This window comes from Salvelinus alpinus, chromosome 19 (genome assembly GCF_045679555.1).
Source record: "Salvelinus alpinus chromosome 19, SLU_Salpinus.1, whole genome shotgun sequence".
NCBI lineage: Eukaryota > Metazoa > Chordata > Actinopteri > Salmoniformes > Salmonidae > Salvelinus > Salvelinus alpinus.
Window position 1 is genome coordinate 2,609,893 of NC_092104.1, and position 22,553 is coordinate 2,632,445.

Here is a 22,553-nt window from a genome sequence, read left to right on the forward strand (position 1 = left end):
GGACCGTTTCTGGATCGGGTAAAACAACAGTCATTGTGTGATGGTGGGGATGCAGGGTCGTAATGGACCGTTTCTGGATCGGGTAAAACAACAGTCATTGTGTGATGGTGGGGATGCAGGGTCGTAATGGACCGTTTCTGGATCGGGTAAAACAACAGTCATTGTGTGATGGTGGGGATGCAGGGTCGTAATGGACCGTTTCTGGATCGGGTAAAACAACAGTCATTGTTGTGATGGTGGGGATGCAGGGTCGTAATGGACCGTTTCTGGATCGGGTAAAACAACAGTCATTGTGTGATGGTGGGGATGCAGGGTCGTAATGGACCGTTTCTGGATCGGGTAAAACAACAGTCATTGTGTGATGGTGGGGATGCAGGGTCGTAATGGACCGTTTCTGGATCGGGTAAAACAACAGTCATTGTGTGATGGTGGGGATGCAGGGTTGTAATGGACCGTTTCTGGATCGGGTAAAACAACAGTCATTGTGTGATGGTGGGGATGCAGGGTTGTAATGGACCGTTTCTGGATCGGGTAAAACAACAGTCATTGTGTGATGGTGGGAATGCAGGGTTGTAATGGACCGTTTCTGGATCGGGTAAAACAACAGTCATTGTGTGATGGTGGGGATGCAGGGTCGTAATGGACCGTTTCTGGATCGGGTAAAACAACAGTCATTGTGTGATGGTGGGGATGCAGGGTCGTAATGGACCGTTTCTGGATCGGGTAAAACAACAGTCATTGTGTGATGGTGGGGATGCAGGGTTGTAATGGACCGTTTCTGGTTCGGGTAAAACAACAGTCATTGTTGTGATGGTGGGGATGCAGGGTTGTAATGGACCGTTTCTGGTTCGGGTAAAACAACAGTCATTGTGTGATGGTGGGGATGCAGGGTTGTAATGGACCGTTTCTGGATCGGGTAAAACAACAGTCATTGTGTGATGGTGGGGATGCAGGGTCGTAATGGACCGTTTCTGGATCGGGTAAAACAACAGTCATTGTGTGATGGTGGGGATGCAGGGTTGTGTTCCTAACAATACAAGTGTCCTCTAGTTCCTCATAGCTGGGAGTGCTGATAGTTGAAGACTGTTGAGTCATAAAAGTGCATTGAAATGTCTTATGAACTGTGAACTCTGGAGAGGTGTGTTGCCACTCGGAGACACCAGGTATTCTTCTCACTCAAACCCTTGTAATCATTTTGTCTTATATTTCATCTACACCACATTTTCCAGGAATAGTCTGAATGTATCTGGAGTATTTTCAGATTTTGTTATCAACAAATGCGGCCAAAAGTAAATGTAAATACCATGAAGTCAGTCTTGTCAGGTGAACTCCTGTGTCCTCACCTTTTGAAAAAAAAAATCAAAGTGTTCCATTTCAATTGCTACCATTGTCATGCATAATGCCATCCACAGGCCAATTCCCACCAGTGTAAAGGGTTAACAAGAGTATGATGATGAGGTGTTATATTAGTTATAGTGATGAGATGTTATATTAGTTATAGTGATGAGATGTTATATTAGTTATAGTGATGATGAGATGTTATATTAGTTATAGTGATGAGATGTTATATTAGTTATAGTGATGAGATGTTATATTAGTTATAGTGATGATGAGATGTTATATTAGTTATAGTGATGAGATGTTATATTAGTTATAGTGATGAGATGTTATATTAGTTATAGTGATGAGATGTTATATTAGTTATAGTGATGATGAGATGTTATATTAGTTATAGTGATGAGATGTTATATTAGTTATAGTGATGAGGTGTTATATTAGTTATAGTGATGAGATGTTATATTAGTTATAGTGATGAGATGTTATATTAGTTATAGTGATGAGATGTTATATTAGTTATAGTGATGAGATGTTATATTAGTTATAGTGATGAGATGTTATATTAGTTATAGTGATGAGATGTTATATTAGTTATAGTGATGAGATGTTATATTAGTTATAGTGATGAGATGTTATATTAGTTATAGTGATGATGATGAGATGTTATATTAGTTATAGTGATGAGATGTTATATTAGTTATAGTGATGATGAGATGTTATATTAGTTATAGTGATGAGATGTTATATTAGTTATAGTGATGAGATGTTATATTAGTTATAGTGATGAGATGTTATATTAGTTATAGTGATGATGAGATGTTATATTAGTTATAGTGATGATGAGATGTTATATTAGTTATAGTGATGAGATGTTATATTAGTTATAGTGATGAGATATTATATTAGTTATAGTGATGATGATGAGATGTTATATTAGTTATAGTGATGATGAGATGTTATATTAGTTATAGTGATGAGATGTTATATTAGTTATAGTGATGAGATGTTATATTAGTTATAGTGATGATGAGATGTTATATTAGTTATAGTGATGATGAGATGTTATATTAGTTATAGTGATGAGATGTTATATTAGTTATAGTGATGATGAGATGTTATATTAGTTATAGTGATGAGATGTTATATTAGTTATAGTGATGAGATGTTATATTAGTTATAGTGATGAGATGTTATATTAGTTATAGTGATGATGATGAGATGTTATATTAGTTATAGTGATGATGAGATGTTATATTAGTTATAGTGATGAGATGTTATATTAGTTATAGTGATGATGAGATGTTATATTAGTTATAGTGATGAGATGTTATATTAGTTATAGTGATGAGATGTTATATTAGTTATAGTGATGAGATGTTATATTAGTTATAGTGATGAGATGTTATATTAGTTATAGTGATGAGGTGTTATATTAGTTATAGTGATGAGATGTTATATTAGTTATAGTGATGAGATGTTATATTAGTTATAGTGATGATGAGATGTTATATTAGTTATAGTGATGATGAGATGTTATATTAGTTATAGTGATGATGATATGTTATATTAGTTATAGTGATGAGATGTTATATTAGTTATAGTGATGATGAGATGTTATATTAGTTATAGTGATGATATGTTATATTAGTTATAGTGATGAGATGTTATATTAGTTATAGTGATGATGAGATGTTATATTAGTTATAGTGATGAGATGTTATATTAGTTATAGTGATGAGATGTTATATTAGTTATAGTGATGATGAGATGTTATATTTGTTATAGTGATGATGAGATGTTATATTAGTTATAGTGATGAGGTGTTATATTAGTTATAGTGATGATGAGATGTTATATTAGTTATAGTGATGATGAGATGTTATATTAGTTATAGTGATGATGAGATGTTATATTAGTTATAGTGATGAGATGTTATATTAGTTATAGTGATGAGATGTTATATTAGTTATAGTGATGATGAGATGTTATATTAGTTATAGTGATGAGATGTTATATTAGTTATAGTGATGAGATGTTATATTAGTTATAGTGATGATGAGATGTTATATTAGTTATAGTGATGAGATGTTATATTAGTTATAGTGATGAGATGTTATATTAGTTATAGTGATGAGATGTTATATTAGTTATAGTGATGAGATGTTATATTAGTTATAGTGATGATGAGATGTTATATTAGTTATAGTGATGATGAGATGTTATATTAGTTATAGTGATGATGATGAGATGTTATATTAGTTATAGTGATGAGATGTTATATTAGTTATAGTGATGAGATGTTATATTAGTTATAGTGATGATGAGATGTTATATTAGTTATAGTGATGATGATGAGATGTTATATTAGTTATAGTGATGAGATGTTATATTAGTTATAGTGATGAGATGTTATATTAGTTATAGTGATGAGATGTTATATTAGTTATAGTGATGAGATGTTATATTAGTTATAGTGATGAGATGTTATATTAGTTATAGTGATGAGGTGTTATATTAGTTATAGTGATGATGAGATGTTATATTAGTTATAGTGATGATGAGATGTTATATTAGTTATAGTGATGAGATGTTATATTAGTTATAGTGATGAGATGTTATATTAGTTATAGTGATGATGAGATGTTATATTAGTTATAGTGATGATGAGATGTTATATTAGTTATAGTGATGAGATGTTATATTAGTTATAGTGATGAGATGTTATATTAGTTATAGTGATGAGATGTTATATTAGTTATAGTGATGAGGTGTTATATTAGTTATAGTGATGATGAGATGTTATATTAGTTATAGTGATGATGAGATGTTATATTAGTTATAGTGATGAGATGTTATATTAGTTATAGTGATGAGATGTTATATTAGTTATAGTGATGATGAGATGTTATATTAGTTATAGTGATGATGAGATGTTATATTAGTTATAGTGATGATGAGATGTTATTTTAGTTATAGTGATGAGATGTTATATTAGTTATAGTGATGAGATGTTATATTAGTTATAGTGATGAGATGTTATATTAGTTATAGTGATGATGAGATGTTATATTAGTTATAGTGATGAGATGTTATATTAGTTATAGTGATGAGATGTTATATTAGTTATAGTGATGAGATGTTATATTAGTTATAGTGATGAGATGTTATATTAGTTATAGTGATGAGATGTTATATTAGTTATAGTGATGAGATGTTATATTAGTTATAGTGATGAGATGTTATATTAGTTATAGTGATGATGAGATGTTATATTAGTTATAGTGATGAGATGTTATAATAGTTATAGTGATGAGATGTTATATTAGTTATAGTGATGAGATGTTATATTAGTTATAGTGATGAGATGTTATATTAGTTATAGTGATGATGTTATATTAGTTATAGTAATGAGATGTTATTTTAGTTATAGTGATGATGAGATGTTATATTAGTTATAGTGATGAGATGTTATATTAGTTATAGTGATGAGATGTTATATTAGTTATAGTGATGATGAGATGTTATATTAGTTATAGTGATGAGATGTTATATTAGTTATAGTGATGAGATGTTATAATAGTTATAGTGATGATGAGATGTTATATTAGTTATAGTGATGATATGTTATATTAGTTATAGTGATGAGGTGTTATATTAGTTATAGTGATGATGAGATGTTATATTAGTTATAGTGATGATATGTTATATTAGTTATAGTGATGAGGTGTTATATTAGTTATAGTGATGATGAGATGTTATATTAGTTATAGTGATGATGAGATGTTATATTAGTTATAGTGATGAGATGTTATATTAGTTATAGTGATGAGGTGTTATATTAGTTATAGTGATGATGAGATGTTATATTAGTTATAGTGATGAGATGTTATATTAGTTATAGTGATGAGATGTTATATTAGTTATAGTGATGAGATGTTATATTAGTTATAGTGATGATGAGATGTTATATTAGTTATAGTGATGAGATGTTATATTAGTTATAGTGATGAGATGTTATATTAGTTATAGTGATGAGATGTTATATTAGTTATAGTGATGAGGTGTTATATTAGTTATAGTGATGAGATGTTATATTAGTTATAGTGATGATGAGATGTTATATTAGTTATAGTGATGATGAGATGTTATATTAGTTATAGTGATGCGATGTTATATTAGTTAAAGTGATGGAATGTTATATTAGTTAAAGTGATGGAATGTTATATTAGTTATAGTGATGATGATGATATGTTATATTAGTTATAGTGATGAGGTTTTATATTAGTTATAGTGATGATGAGATGTTATATTAGTTATAGTGATGAGGTGTTATATTAGTTATAGTGATGAGATGTTATATTAGTTATAGTGATGAGATGTTATATTAGTTATAGTGATGAGATGTTATATTAGTTATAGTGATGATGAGGTGTTATATTAGTTATAGTGATGAGATGTTATATTAGTTATAGTGATGAGATGTTATATTAGTTATAGTGATGATGAGATGTTATATTAGTTATAGTGATGATGAGATGTTATATTAGTTATAGTGATGATGAGATGTTATATTAGTTATAGTGATGATGAGATGTTATATTAGTTATAGTGATGATGAGATGTTATATTAGTTAGTGATGAGATGTTATATTAGTTATAGTGATGATGAGATGTTATATTAGTTATAGTGATGATGAGATGTTATATTAGTTATAGTGATGATGATGAGATGTTATATTAGTTATAGTGATGAGATGTTATATTAGTTATAGTGATGAGGTGTTATATTAGTTATAGTGATGATGAGATGTTATATTAGTTATAGTGATGATGAGATGTTATATTAGTTATAGTGATGATGAGATGTTATATTAGTTATAGTGATGAGATGTTATTTTAGTTATAGTGATGATGAGATGTTATATTAGTTATAGTGATGAGATGTTATATTAGTTATAGTGATGAGATGTTATATTAGTTATAGTGATGAGATGTTATATTAGTTATAGTGATGAGATGTTATATTAGTTATAGTGATGATGAGATGTTATATTAGTTATAGTGATGAGATGTTATATTAGTTATAGTGATGATGAGATGTTATATTAGTTATAGTGATGAGATGTTATATTAGTTATAGTGATGATGAGATGTTATATTAGTTATAGTGATGAGATGTTATATTAGTTATAGTGATGAGATGTTATATTAGTTATAGTGATGAGATGTTATATTAGTTATAGTGATGAGATGTTATAATAGTTATAGTGATGAGATGTTATATTAGTTATAGTGATGAGATGTTATATTAGTTATAGTGATGAGATGTTATATTAGTTATAGTGATGATGTTATATTAGTTATAGTAATGAGATGTTATTTTAGTTATAGTGATGATGAGATGTTATATTAGTTATAGTGATGAGATGTTATATTAGTTATAGTGATGAGATGTTATATTAGTTATAGTGATGAGATGTTATAATAGTTATAGTGATGATGAGATGTTATATTAGTTATAGTGATGATATGTTATATTAGTTATAGTGATGAGGTGTTATATTAGTTATAGTGATGATGAGATGTTATATTAGTTATAGTGATGATGAGATGTTATATTAGTTATAGTGATGAGATGTTATATTAGTTATAGTGATGAGATGTTATATTAGTTATAGTGATGAGATGTTATATTAGTTATAGTGATGAGATGTTATAATAGTTATAGTGATGATGAGATGTTATATTAGTTATAGTGATGAGATGTTATATTAGTTATAGTGATGATGAGATGTTATATTAGTTATAGTGATGAGATGTTATATTAGTTATAGTGATGATGTTATATTAGTTATAGTGATGAGGTGTTATATTAGTTATAGTGATGAGATGTTATATTAGTTATAGTGATGAGATGTTATATTAGTTATAGTGATGAGATGTTATATTAGTTATAGTGATGATGAGATGTTATATTAGTTATAGTGATGATGTTATATTAGTTATAGTGATGAGATGTTATATTAGTTATAGTGATGATGAGATGTTATATTAGTTATAGTGATGAGATGTTATATTAGTTATAGTGATGATGAGATGTTATATTAGTTATAGTGATGATGAGATGTTATATTAGTTATAGTGATGATGAGATGTTATATTAGTTATAGTGATGAGATGTTATATTAGTTATAGTGATGAGATGTTATATTAGTTATAGTGATGATGAGATGTTATATTAGTTATAGTGATGAGATGTTATATTAGTTATAGTGATGAGATGTTATTTTAGTTATAGTGATGAGATGTTATTTTAGTTATAGTGATGAGATGTTATATTAGTTATAGTGATGAGATGTTATTTTAGTTATAGTGATGAGATGTTATATTAGTTATAGTGATGATGAGATGTTATATTAGTTATAGTGATGAGATGTTATATTAGTTATAGTGATGATGTTATATTAGTTATAGTGATGAGGTGTTATATTAGTTATAGTGATGAGATGTTATATTAGTTATAGTGATGAGATGTTATATTAGTTATAGTGATGAGATGTTATATTAGTTATAGTGATGATGAGATGTTATATTAGTTATAGTGATGATGTTATATTAGTTATAGTGATGAGATGTTATATTAGTTATAGTGATGATGAGATGTTATATTAGTTATAGTGATGAGATGTTATATTAGTTATAGTGATGATGAGATGTTATATTAGTTATAGTGATGATGAGATGTTATATTAGTTATAGTGATGAGATGTTATATTAGTTATAGTGATGAGATGTTATAATAGTTATAGTGATGATGAGATGTTATATTAGTTATAGTGATGAGATGTTATATTAGTTATAGTGATGAGGTGTTATATTAGTTATAGTGATGAGATGTTATATTAGTTATAGTGATGAGATGTTATATTAGTTATAGTGATGAGGTGTTATATTAGTTATAGTGATGAGATGTTATATTAGTTATAGTGATGAGATGTTATATTAGTTATAGTGATGAGATGTTATATTAGTTATAGTGATGAGATGTTATATTAGTTATAGTGATGAGATGTTATATTAGTTATAGTGATGAGATGTTATATTAGTTATAGTGATGATGAGATGTTATATTAGTTATAGTGATGAGATGTTATATTAGTTATAGTGATGATGAGATGTTATATTAGTTATAGTGATGAGATGTTATATTAGTTATAGTGATGAGATGTTATATTAGTTATAGTGATGAGGTGTTATATTAGTTATAGTGATGAGATGTTATATTAGTTATAGTGATGAGATGTTATTTTAGTTATAGTGATGAGATGTTATATTAGTTATAGTGATGAGATGTTATATTAGTTATAGTGATGAGATGTTATATTAGTTATAGTGATGAGATGTTATATTAGTTATAGTGATGAGATGTTATATTAGTTATAGTGATGATGAGATGTTATATTAGTTATAGTGATGAGATGTTATATTAGTTATAGTGATGAGATGTTATATTAGTTATAGTGATGAGATGTTATATTAGTTATAGTGATGAGATGTTATATTAGTTATAGTGATGAGATGTTATATTAGTTATAGTGATGAGATGTTATATTAGTTATAGTGATGAGATGTTATATTAGTTATAGTGATGAGATGTTATATTAGTTATAGTGATGATGAGATGTTATATTAGTTATAGTGATGAGATGTTATATTAGTTATAGTGATGAGATGTTATATTAGTTATAGTGATGATGAGATGTTATATTAGTTATAGTGATGAGATGTTATATTAGTTATAGTGATGAGATGTTATATTAGTTATAGTGATGAGATGTTATATTAGTTATAGTGATGATGAGATGTTATATTAGTTATAGTGATGATGATGAGATGTTATATTAGTTATAGTGATGAGATGTTATATTAGTTATAGTGATGAGATGTTATATTAGTTATAGTGATGATGAGATGTTATATTAGTTATAGTGATGAGATGTTATATTAGTTATAGTGATGAGATGTTATATTAGTTATAGTGATGAGATGTTATATTAGTTATAGTGATGATGAGATGTTATATTAGTTATAGTGATGAGATGTTATATTAGTTATAGTGATGAGATATTATATTAGTTATAGTGATGATGAGATGTTATATTAGTTATAGTGATGATATGTTATATTAGTTATAGTGATGAGATGTTATATTAGTTATAGTGATGATGAGATGTTATATTAGTTATAGTGATGATGAGGTGTTATATTAGTTATAGTGATGAGATGTTATATTAGTTATAGTGATGATGAGATGTTATATTAGTTATAGTGATGATGAGATGTTATATTAGTTATAGTGATGATGAGATGTTATATTAGTTATAGTGATGAGGTGTTATATTAGTTATAGTGATGATGAGATGTTATATTAGTTATAGTGATGATGATGAGATGTTATATTAGTTATAGTGATGAGATGTTATATTAGTTATAGTGATGATGATGAGATGTTATATTAGTTATAGTGATGAGATGTTATATTAGTTATAGTGATGAGATGTTATATTAGTTATAGTGATGAGATGTTATATTAGTTATAGTGATGATGAGATGTTATATTAGTTATAGTGATGAGATGTTATATTAGTTATAGTGATGAGATGTTATAATAGTTATAGTGATGAGATGTTATATTAGTTATAGTGATGATGATGAGATGTTATATTAGTTATAGTGATGAGATGTTATATTAGTTATAGTGATGAGATGTTATATTAGTTATAGTGATGAGATGTTATATTAGTTATAGTGATGATGAGATGTTATATTAGTTATAGTGATGAGATGTTATATTAGTTATAGTGATGAGATGTTATAATAGTTATAGTGATGAGATGTTATATTAGTTATAGTGATGAGATGTTATATTAGTTATAGTGATGAGATGTTATATTAGTTATAGTGATGATGAGATGTTATATTAGTTATAGTGATGAGATGTTATATTAGTTATAGTGATGAGATGTTATATTAGTTATAGTGATGATGATGAGATGTTATATTAGTTATAGTGATGAGATGTTATATTAGTTATAGTGATGAGATGTTATATTAGTTATAGTGATGAGATGTTATATTAGTTATAGTGATGATGATGAGATGTTATATTAGTTATAGTGATGAGATGTTATATTAGTTATAGTGATGAGATGTTATATTAGTTATAGTGATGATGAGATGTTATATTAGTTATAGTGATGAGATGTTATATTAGTTATAGTGATGAGATGTTATATTAGTTATAGTGATGAGATGTTATATTAGTTATAGTGATGATGAGATGTTATATTAGTTATAGTGATGAGATGTTATATTAGTTATAGTGATGATGAGATGTTATATTAGTTATAGTGATGAGATGTTATATTAGTTATAGTGATGAGATGTTATATTAGTTATAGTGATGAGATGTTATATTAGTTATAGTGATGAGATGTTATATTAGTTATAGTGATGATGAGATGTTATATTAGTTATAGTGATGAGATGTTATATTAGTTATAGTGATGAGATGTTATAATAGTTATAGTGATGATGAGATGTTATATTAGTTATAGTGATGAGATGTTATATTAGTTATAGTGATGATGATGAGATGTTATATTAGTTATAGTGATGAGATGTTATATTAGTTATAGTGATGATGATGAGATGTTATATTAGTTATAGTGATGAGATGTTATATTAGTTATAGTGATGAGATGTTATATTAGTTATAGTGATGAGATGTTATATTAGTTATAGTGATGATGAGATGTTATATTAGTTATAGTGATGAGATGTTATATTAGTTATAGTGATGAGATGTTATAATAGTTATAGTGATGAGATGTTATATTAGTTATAGTGATGAGATGTTATATTAGTTATAGTGATGAGATGTTATATTAGTTATAGTGATGATGAGATGTTATATTAGTTATAGTGATGAGATGTTATATTAGTTATAGTGATGAGATGTTATATTAGTTATAGTGATGATGATGAGATGTTATATTAGTTATAGTGATGAGATGTTATATTAGTTATAGTGATGAGATGTTATATTAGTTATAGTGATGAGATGTTATATTAGTTATAGTGATGATGATGAGATGTTATATTAGTTATAGTGATGAGATGTTATATTAGTTATAGTGATGAGATGTTATATTAGTTATAGTGATGATGAGATGTTATATTAGTTATAGTGATGAGATGTTATATTAGTTATAGTGATGAGATGTTATATTAGTTATAGTGATGAGATGTTATATTAGTTATAGTGATGATGAGATGTTATATTAGTTATAGTGATGAGATGTTATATTAGTTATAGTGATGATGAGATGTTATATTAGTTATAGTGATGAGATGTTATATTAGTTATAGTGATGAGATGTTATATTAGTTATAGTGATGAGATGTTATATTAGTTATAGTGATGAGATGTTATATTAGTTATAGTGATGATGAGATGTTATATTAGTTATAGTGATGAGATGTTATATTAGTTATAGTGATGAGATGTTATAATAGTTATAGTGATGATAATTAGGAGCTAAAACAATCTGGTTATTTTCTCATCCAACCTCTGATTCACATTAGAGCTGCTTTGTGGCCAAATGTTCAACACTAGTGTTTACTTTTCCACTTAAGCGGCCTCATCCTGCGGAGGACAAAGATAATGGTGGTTAGTTCTACAGCCTGGGACAGGTAGCATTTTTGCATGTCCTCATTTTTACTTAGAACTGATTAAACTGGTTTCCACTTACCAACTGCCGGCTCTCCTCTCCTCTCCTCTCCTCTCCTCTCCTCTCCTCTCCTCTCCTCTCCTCTCCTCTCCTCTCCTCTCCTCTCCTCTCCTCTCCTCTCCTCTCCTCTCCTCTCCTCTCCTCTCCTCTCCTCGCTCCATTGTCAAACTGTGTGTTTCCATTCCGTGTGGCATCCAGCCCATTCATGAGGTTTCAGTTTGCGAGTTAAACGGTTTATTTTATATTTTCTTGGATTAGTTCACTTCAATTACTCATTTGTTCCCTGTCAGAAGTGTCTTAGATGCACAGATCCTTTTGTCTCGTGGACAGATGTGCCTAAAGACATCATTGTACTCCGTAAGACTCCACAGAACAATACAACACCCTAAAGACGTCATTGTACTCCGTAAGACTCCACAGAACAATACAACACCCTAAAGACATCATTGTACTCCGTAAGACTCCACAGAACAATACAACACCCTAAAGTCTCTGTGTAAACTGCAGTCTCTGTGTAAACTGAAGTCTCTGTGTAACAGTCTCTGTGTAAACTGAAGTCTCTGTGTAACAGTCTCTGTGTAAACTGCTGTCTCTGTGTAAACTGCTGTCTCTGTGTAAACTGCTGTCTCTGTGTAAACTGCTGTCCCTGTGTAAACTGCTGTCTCTGTGTAAACTGCTGTCTCTGTGTAAACTGCTGTCTCTGTGTAAACTGAAGTCTCTGTGTAACAGTCTCTGTGTAAGCTGCAGTCTCTGTGTAAACTGAAGTCTCTGTGTAACAGTCTCTGTGTAAACGGCTGTCTCTGTGTAAACTGCTGTCTCTGTGTAAACTGCTGTCTCTGTGTAAACTGCTGTCCCTGTGTAAACTGCTGTCTCTGTGTAAACTGCTGTCTCTGTGTAAACTGCTGTCTCTGTGTAAACTGAAGTCTCTGTGTAACAGTCTCTGTGTAAGCTGCAGTCTCTGTGTAAACTGAAGTCTCTGTGTAACAGTCTCTGTGTAAACGGCTGTCTCTGTGTAAACTGCAGTCTCTGTGTAACAGTCTCTGTGTAAGCTGAAGTCTCTGTGTAACAGTCTCTGTGTAAGCTGCAGTCTCTGTGTAAACTGCAGTCTCTGTGTAACAGTCTCTGTGTAAACGGCAGTAGCAGTATGTTGAAGGGAGGTGCCCTACCGTGAAATCCCCAGCTTGTTGCGTGCGCCATCTGTTAAGGGGATGTCTAGATTCTGCAACTCCACATGTGAAAGTGGAACCACACCTACCTCCCCCTCCTACCCCTCTACCGCTACCACACCTACCTACCCCTCTACCGCTACCACACCTACCTACCCCTCCTACCCCTCTACCCCTACCACACCTACCTACCCCTCTACCCCTACCAGACCTACCTACCCCTCTACCCCTACCACACCTACCTACCCCTCTACCCCTACCACACCTACCTACCTCTCTACCCCTACCACACCCACCTACCCCTCTACCGCTACCACACCTACCCCTCTACCCCTACCACACCTACCTACCCCTCCTACCCCTCTACCCCTACCACACCTAGGTCCACGTATCTGGCCTTGCGAGGTCGGGGCCTCAACACAGGGCCCTGTTCACCCTGCCTGGAGACATACCTGCTGTATGGAGTTAGAGGGAAAGACTGGATCAATAAAAACTCCTGTTTCTAATACAGAAACAGTGTTAATAACATACAGTATGCATGAGAGGAAGTCGGTATGAATGAAATTAATATTTCCAAGGTGTTCAAGGGAGACACATAATGTACATAAATAATCCATTGCGGCTGCTGTACGCAGATGACCTGGTGCTGCTGTCTCCCACTAAAGAGGGGTTACAGCAACACCTAGATCATCTTCACAGGTTCTGTCAAACTTGGGCTCTGACCGTTAACCTAAAAAAAACAAATATAATGATATTCCAAAAAAGGTCCGGAAATAAGGATGACAAATATAAATTCTATTTGGACACAGTTCTATTAGAACACACCAAAAACTACACATATCTAGGACTAAATATCAGCAACACAGGTAGCTTTCACATGGCTGTGAATGAGCTGAGAGACAAAGCAAGAAGAGCATTCTATGCCATTAAAAGGAACATCAAAATTGAAATTCCAATTAGAATCTGGCTCAAAATTTTTCAATCAGTTATAGAACCAATTGCTCTATATGGCAGTGAAGTATGGGGTCCACTCTCTAATAATGAATTTACTAAATGGGACAAACATCCAATTGAAGTATTGCATGCAGAGTTTTGCAAGACTGTATTGCAAGTACAAAGAAAAACTCCAAATAACGCATGTAGGGCAGAATTGGGCCAATATCCCCTCCTCATTCGAATAGAAAAAAGAGCCATCAAATTTTACAACCATCTAAAAACAAGTGACCCTAAAACATTCCATCACACAGCTCTACAATGTCAAGAGATGAAACCAGAGAAGAGTCCCCTCAGCCAGCTGGTTCTGAGGCTCAGTTCACCAACCCAAACCAACCCCATAGAGCCTCGGTACAGCCCTCAGAAAATCTGGCCCAACCAAATCATCACGAAACAAAAAGAAAAATATATAACCTATTGGAAAGACACCACAAAAAATCAAAGTAAACTTCAATGCTATTTGGCTCTAAACAGACAGTACATGGTGGCAGACTATCTGACCACTGTGACTGATAGAAAACTGAGGAAAACATTGACTAGGTACAGACTGAGTGAGCACAGTCTGGCTATAGAGACCGGTCGTCACAGACAAACCTGGCTGCCCAGAGAGGACAGGCTGTGCTCACTCTGCTCCAGGGGAGAGGTAGAGACAGAAGTGCATTTCCTACTACACTGTGACAAATACTCAGACCTAAGAGCATATTTCTTTCCCAAAATTATAATTCAATACAAAGAATTTGAAACTATAAAAGATGAAGAAAAATTCAAATATTTATTGGGTGAAAAGCCAAAATGTGCAGTTTTGGCAGCCAAATATGTGTCCTCCTGCCACAGCCTGAGGGACAGCCAGTGAAAAATGTAAAGTAATGTTGATAATATTTCCCATTTAGCTTAGTTTTGTTTTGTCTTTCGTACCAGGTCATGTGTCTTCTCAGTCATGTTGACACTGGTCTACTACTGTTGCTTTAATGTATTGTTGTTCTGATTAATATTGTTGTTGTAGCTGTTATTAATGGTAATCCCATGTCCACTACTACTATTATTATTGCTGTTAGTCCCACCATTTATTTATATAAATATATATATATATTTTGTGTATATATATACATATATATTTTATTTAAATTTTTCGATATGTATACTTTGACAATGTAAGTAATAATAACTTGCCATGTCAATAAAGTCAATTGAATTGAATGGTGTAAATTGCCATCTGGACTGTTAAAGGAAGTATCCAGAGCTTTGGTGAGTTTGGGAGTGTAGTGTTTTCATTTTACGACCAAACTGACCGGTCAGGACTGAGGTTAACACCTGATACAGGGTTCAGGGGTCAGAGTTCAGGTAGCTAAGGTATGGTTGCTGTGGTATTTCCAAGGACACAGATCGACACGTTAGTGGCAGATTCATTATAAAGGAAGTGATGTCATCTATGTTTAACCTGTAGCTATTTATTTGCAGTTCTTGATACACTCAAACCGCCAGGCACCTACTACCATACCACGTTCAAATGCACTTAAATCTATTGGTCTTGCCCATTCACCCTTTGAATGGCACACATACACAATCCATGTCTCTGTTGTCTCAAAAAAAATCCTTATTTAACATGTCTCCTCCCCTTCATCTACACTGATTGAAGTGGATTTAACAGGTGAAATTAATATTTTTGCAGAGAAATAAATCACATGTGATTTCAGCAGATGAGATGTATTTTTACACGGAGACGCTTTGTGGGCCCGTTGTCTGCGATTGACCACAAATTGCGCAAATGGATCCTCTTATTCCCCTCCACCACACTGACCTAATTCTAGTGCTAAAATATTTATACAGATTCGTGCAGAACCACCTCCCACTACCCTTTAGGCTCTCCCCTGCCCTCCCCTCTTATGAAATACCTCAATATTGAAGGAAAATATTTACTTGAAATTGGCATGGTATTACTGGCTTGACACTCAACAACCCATATTCAGGTTTATACATCTCATTTTCACATTTCACATTTCTCTTTCCATTTCCACACTGTCTCGTCGACACCTGCCTCTCATCAATGTTGTTTTGGAGTGTCTCTGAATATAGACGGAGGTGAAATGATGTCTCTTTTGGAGGATGATTCATCTGTGTGGGTGATGTGTCTGTGGGTGGTGTGTCTGTGGGTGGTGTGTCTGTGTGGGTGATGTGTCTGTGGGTGGTGTGTCTGTGGTGGTGTGTCTGTGTGGGTGATGTGTCTGTGTGGGTGATGTGTCTGTGTGGGTGATGTGTGTCTGTGTGGGTGGTGTGTCTGTGGGTGGTGTGTCTGTGTGGGTGATGTGTCTGTGTGGGTGATGTGTCTGTGTGGGTGATGTGTCTGTGTGGGTGATGTGTGTCTGTGTGGGTGGTGTGTCTGTGGGTGGTGTGTCTGTGTGGGTGATGTGTCTGTGTGGGTGATGTGTGGGTGATGTGTGGGTGATGTGTCTGTGTGGGTGATGTGTCTGTGTGGGTGGTGTGTCTGTGTGGGTGATGTGTCTGTGTGGGTGATGTGTGGGTGATGTGTCTGTGTGGGTGATGTGTCTGTGTGGGTGATGTGTCTGTGTGGGTGATGTGTCTGTGTGGGTGATGTGTCTATGTGGGTGATGTGTCTGTGTGGGTGATGTGTCTGTGTGGGTGGTGTGTCTGTGTGGGTGATGTGTCTGTGTGGGTGATGTGTCTGTGTGGGTGGTGTGTCTGTGTGGGTGATGTGTGGGTGATGTGTCTGTGTGGGTGATGTGTCTGTGTGGGTGATGTGTCTGTGTGGGTGATGTGTCTGTGTGGGTGATGTGTCTGTGTGGGTGGTGTGTCTGTGTTGGTGGTGTGTCTGAAAAATCAAATAAAAAGTAACACAATAAGATAACATAACAGTAACGAGGGTATATACCGGGGGTACCGGTACAGAGTCAATGTACGGAGGCACCGGTTAGTCGAGGTAATTTGTACATGTAGGTAGGGTTAAGATGACTATGCATAGATAATAAACAGTGAGTAGCAGCAGTGTAAAAACAAATGGGGGGGGATCAATGTAAATAGTCCGGCCATTTGATTAATTGTTCAGCAGAATTATGGCTTGGGTTTAGAAGCTGTTAATGGGGGCCTGTTCGGCCCGCCTTTTCCTGTAGTCCATGATCATCCTATGCCTTGCGCACATTGAGGGAGAGGTTGTTGTCCTGGCACCACACGACCAGGTCTCTGACCTCCTCCCTATAGGCTGTCTCATCATTGTCGGTGATCAGGCCTTCAACTGTTGTGTCATCAGCAAACTTAATGATGGTGTTGGAGTCATGCTTGGCCAATCAGTCGTGGATGAACAGGGAGTACAGGAGGGGACTAAGCACACACTCCTGAGGGTTCCCTGTGTTGAGGATCAGCGTGGCAGATGTGTTGTTGCCTACCCTTACCACCTGCGGGAGGCCCGTCAGGAAGTCCAGGATCCAGTTGCAGAGGGAGGTGTTTAGTCCCACGGTCCTTAGCTTAGTGATGAGCTTTGAGGCCACTATGGTGTTGAACGCTGAACTGTAGTCAATGAACAGCATTCTCACATAGGTGTTCCTTTTGTCCAGGTGGGAAAAGGACAGTGTGGAGTTCGATTGAGATTTGGGGCGGTATGCGAATTGGAGTGGATCTAGGGTTTTCGGGATAATGGTATTGATGTGAGTCATGACCAGTATTTCAAAGCACTTCATGGCTTCAGTAATCCGATTTCAGTAATCCACTCGTTCAACATGCAGACAAAGGAGTCCAAAAAGCTACCGCTAAACTTCGTCCAAACAAGTCAAACAAGGTTTCTATTTAATCCTCAGGTACTATCAAATGTAAATAAACTATAATATTTAATACGGAAAGTAATATGTTCAATAGGAAAGCAAAATTAGTAAGTGCGCTCCCTCGCGCGCCCGAAAAAGGGATATTGTTCCAGTCCTCTCCTCACTAAAATGCAAAATTCTTGCTTTTTTTCAAAAAACAAGCCTGAAACATTGAATAAAGACTGTTGACATCTATGGACGTCATAGGAATTGCAATCTGGGAGACGGAATTACATAGGAACAAAAGCATTCCATTAAAAAAAAAATCTGGTTGGTTATTCTTCGGATTATCGCCTGCCATATCAATTCTGTTATAGTCTCAGACATTAGTTTTAACAGTTTTAGAAACTTCAAAGTGTTTTCTATCCAATGCTACCATTATATTTATATCCTGGCTTCTGGGCCTGAGTAACAGGCAGTTTAGTTTGGGCACGTCAGTCAGGCGGAAATTCAGGAAACTAGACCCTATCCCAGAGAGGATTTATGATAGTTGCGCACACGTCGATTTTGTTGCTAAACAACCAGTCTACATGTGTTTGTATTTATTATGGATCCCCATTACTTCCTGCCAAGGCAGCAGCTACTCTTCCTGGAGTCCAGCAAAATTAAGGCAGTTTTGCAATTTTAAAAACATTACAATACATTCACAACAGATTTCACAACATATTAAGTGTGTTCCCTCAGGCCCCTACTCTACTACCACATATCTACAATACAAAATCCATGTGTACGTGTGTGTGTAGTGCATATTTTATTGTGTATGTGTATGCATGTGTCTGTGTCTATGTATGTGCCTCTTCACAGTCCCCGCTGTTCCATAAGGTGTATTTTTACCTGCATTTTAATTCTAATTCTACTGCTGCATCAGTTACCTGATGTGGAATAGAGTTCCATGTAGTCATGGCTCTATGTAGTACTGTGTACCTCCCATAGTCTGTTCTGGACTTGGAGACTGTGAAGAGACATTTTGTGGCATGTCTTGTGGGGTATGCAAGGGTGCCTGAGCTGTGTGTCAGTAGTTCAAACAGACAGCTCGGTGCATTCAACATGTCAATACCTCTCACAAATACAAGTAGTGATGAATTCAGGAGAGATTGACATGCATATTATTAATGTTAGCTCTCTGTGTACATCCAAGGACCATCTGTGCTGTCCTGTTCTGAGCCAATTGCAATTTCCTAAGTCCCTCTTTGTAGCACCTGACCACACGACTGAACAGTAGTCCAGGTGTGACAAAACTAGCCTTGTTGATGGTGCTGTTATGAAGGTAGAAACTAGGGCCTGTAGGACCTGCCTTGTTGATGGTGTTGTTATGAAGGTAGAGACTAGGGCCTGTAGGACCTGCCTTGTTGATAGTGCTGTTAAGAAGGTAGAAACTAGGGCCTGTAGGACCTGCCTTGTTGATAGTGTTGTTAAGAAGGTAGAGACTAGGGCCTGTAGGACCTGCCTTGTTGATAGTGCTGTTAAGAAGGTAGAAACTAGGGCCTGTAGGACCTGCCTTGTTGATAGTGCTGTTAAGAAGGTAGAAACTAGGGCCAGTAGGACCTGCCTTGTTGATAGTGTTGTTAAGAAGGTAGAGACTAGGGCCTGTAGGACCTGCCTTGTTGATAGTGCTGTTAAGAAGTTAGAAACTAGGGCCTGTAGGACCTGCCTTGTTGATAGTGCTGTTAAGAAGGTAGAAACTATGGCCTGTTGGACCTGCCTTGTTGATAGTGTTGTTAAGAAGGCAGAGCAGCGCTTTATTATGGACAGACTTCTCCCCATCTGAGCTACTGTTGTATAAATATGTTTTGACTATGACAGTTTAGTCACCTCAACTTGCTAACTTTCCACATTACTCATTACAAGATGTAGTTGAGGTTAAGGGTTTAGTGAATGATTTGTCCCAAATACAATGCTTTGAGTTTTTGAAATATTTAGGACTCATTTATTCCTTGCCACCCACTCTGAAACTAACTGCAGCTCTTTGCTGAGTGTTGCAGTCATTTCAGTCGCTGTAGTAGCTGACGTATATAGTGTTGAGTCATCCACATACATAGACAAACTGGATTTACTCAAAGCCAGTGGCATGTCGTTAGTAAAGATTGAAAAAAGTAAGGGGCCTAGACAGCTGCCCTGGGGAATTCCTGATTCTACCTGGATTATGTTGGAGAGGCTTCCATTAAAGAACACCCTCTGTGTTCTGTTAGACAGGTAACTCTTTATCCACATTATAGCAGGGGGTGTAAAGCCATAACACATATGTTTTTCCAGCAGCAGATTATGATCAATAATGTCAAAAGCTGCACTGAAGTTCAACAAGACATCCCCCACAATCTTTTTATCATAAATTTTTCTCAGCCAATCATCAGTCATATGTGTAAGTGCTATGCTTGTTGAATGTCCTTCCCTATAAGCATGCTGAAAGTCTGTTGTCAATTTGTTTACTGTAAAATAGCATTGTATCTGGTCAAACACCATTTTTTCCGAAAGTTCACTAAGGGTTGGTAACAAGCCGATTGGTTGGCTATTTGAGCCAGTAAAGAGGGATTTATTATTCTTAGTTACGCGCATTAGCCTCACCTGGACTCCTTTACTTTGTTGATTGGCTTCTCTAAATCTGTCTGTTCCTCAGTTTCATCCCCGTGTCAGCAGTAATGTCGTTACGTTTTTTAAGTCCAGACGCTGTCCTGTCCTGTTTCGTGTCTGTTTATTAATTAAATGTTCACTCCCTGTACTCGCTTCTCGTCTCCAAGCGTCTGTCCTTACAAACACACTTTCTAGTAAGCTTAAACTGAAGATATGGCAAATAGGAGTGGCAATACCGTCCGCTATTATCCTCCAGTAATTTCCCATCCAAGTTGTCAGACCCGGTGGCTTGTCCTTGTTGATAGACAACAATACTTTTTTCGCCTTTTCCACATTCACTTTATGGAACTCAAAACTAGAGTGCTGGTCTTTCATAATTTGGTCAGATATACTTGGATGTGTAGTGATAGTGTTTGTTGCTGTCACATGATTTCTCAATTTACAGTATGTTTGCCAATCGGTTGTACAGACAGACTTATTTGCCATTCCTTTTGCCTCATCCATCTCCTACTCCTACTGACACCTACTCTACTCCCACTGACTCCTATTGACACCTACTGACACCTACTCTACACCTACTGAATCCTACTCTACTCCTACTGACTCCTACTGACACCTACTGACTGCTACTGACACCTACTGACACATACTGACTCCTACTGACTCCTACTGACAGCTACTGACTCCTACTGACACCTACTGACTCCTACTGACTCCTACTGACTCCTACTGACACCTACTGACTCCTACTGACACCTACTGACTCCTACTGACTCCTACTGACACCTACTGACACCTACTGACTCCTACTGACACCTACTGACTCCTACTGACACCTACTGACTCCTACTGACTCCTACTGACACCTACTGACACCTACTGACTCCTACTGACACCTACTGACTCCTACTGACACCTACTGACTCCTACTGACTCCTACTGACTCCTACTGACACCTACTGACTCCTACCGACTCCTACTGACACCTACTGACTCCTACTGACTCCTACTGACACCTACTGACACCTACTGACTCCTACTGACACCTACTGACACCTACTGACTACTACTGACACCTACTGACACCTACTCTACTACCACTGACTCCTATTGACTCCTACTGACTCCTACTGACTCCTACTGACTGCTACTGACACCTACTGACACCTACTCTACTCCCACTGACTCCTACTGACATCTACTGACTACTACTGACACCTACTGACACCTACTGACTACTACTGACACCTACTGACTCCTACTGACTCCTACTCTACTCCTACTGACACCTACTGACACCTACTGACTACTACTGACTGCTACTGACTCCTACTGACTCCTACTGACTACTTCTGACACCTACTGACACCTACTGACTCCCACTGACTCCTACTGACACCTACTGACTCCCACTGACTCCTACTGACACCTTCTGACTCCTACTGACTCCTACTGACACCTACTGACACCTACTGACTCCTACTGACTCCTACTGACTCCTACTGACACCTACTGACTCCTACTGACTCCTACTCACACCTACTGACTCCTACTGACACCTACTGACCTCTACTGACACCTACTCTACTCCTACTGACTCCTACTGACACCTACTGACTCCTACTGACACCTACTGACACCTACTGACACCTACTCTACTCCCACTGACTCCTACTGACACCTACTGACTACTACTGACACCTACTGACACCTACTGACTCCCACTGACTCCTACTGACTCTTACTGACTCCTACTGACACCTACTGACTACTATTGACTCCTACTGACACCTACTGACACCTACTGACTCCCACTGACTCCTACTGACTCCTACTGACTCCTACTGACTCCTACTGACACCTACTGACACCTACTGACACCTACT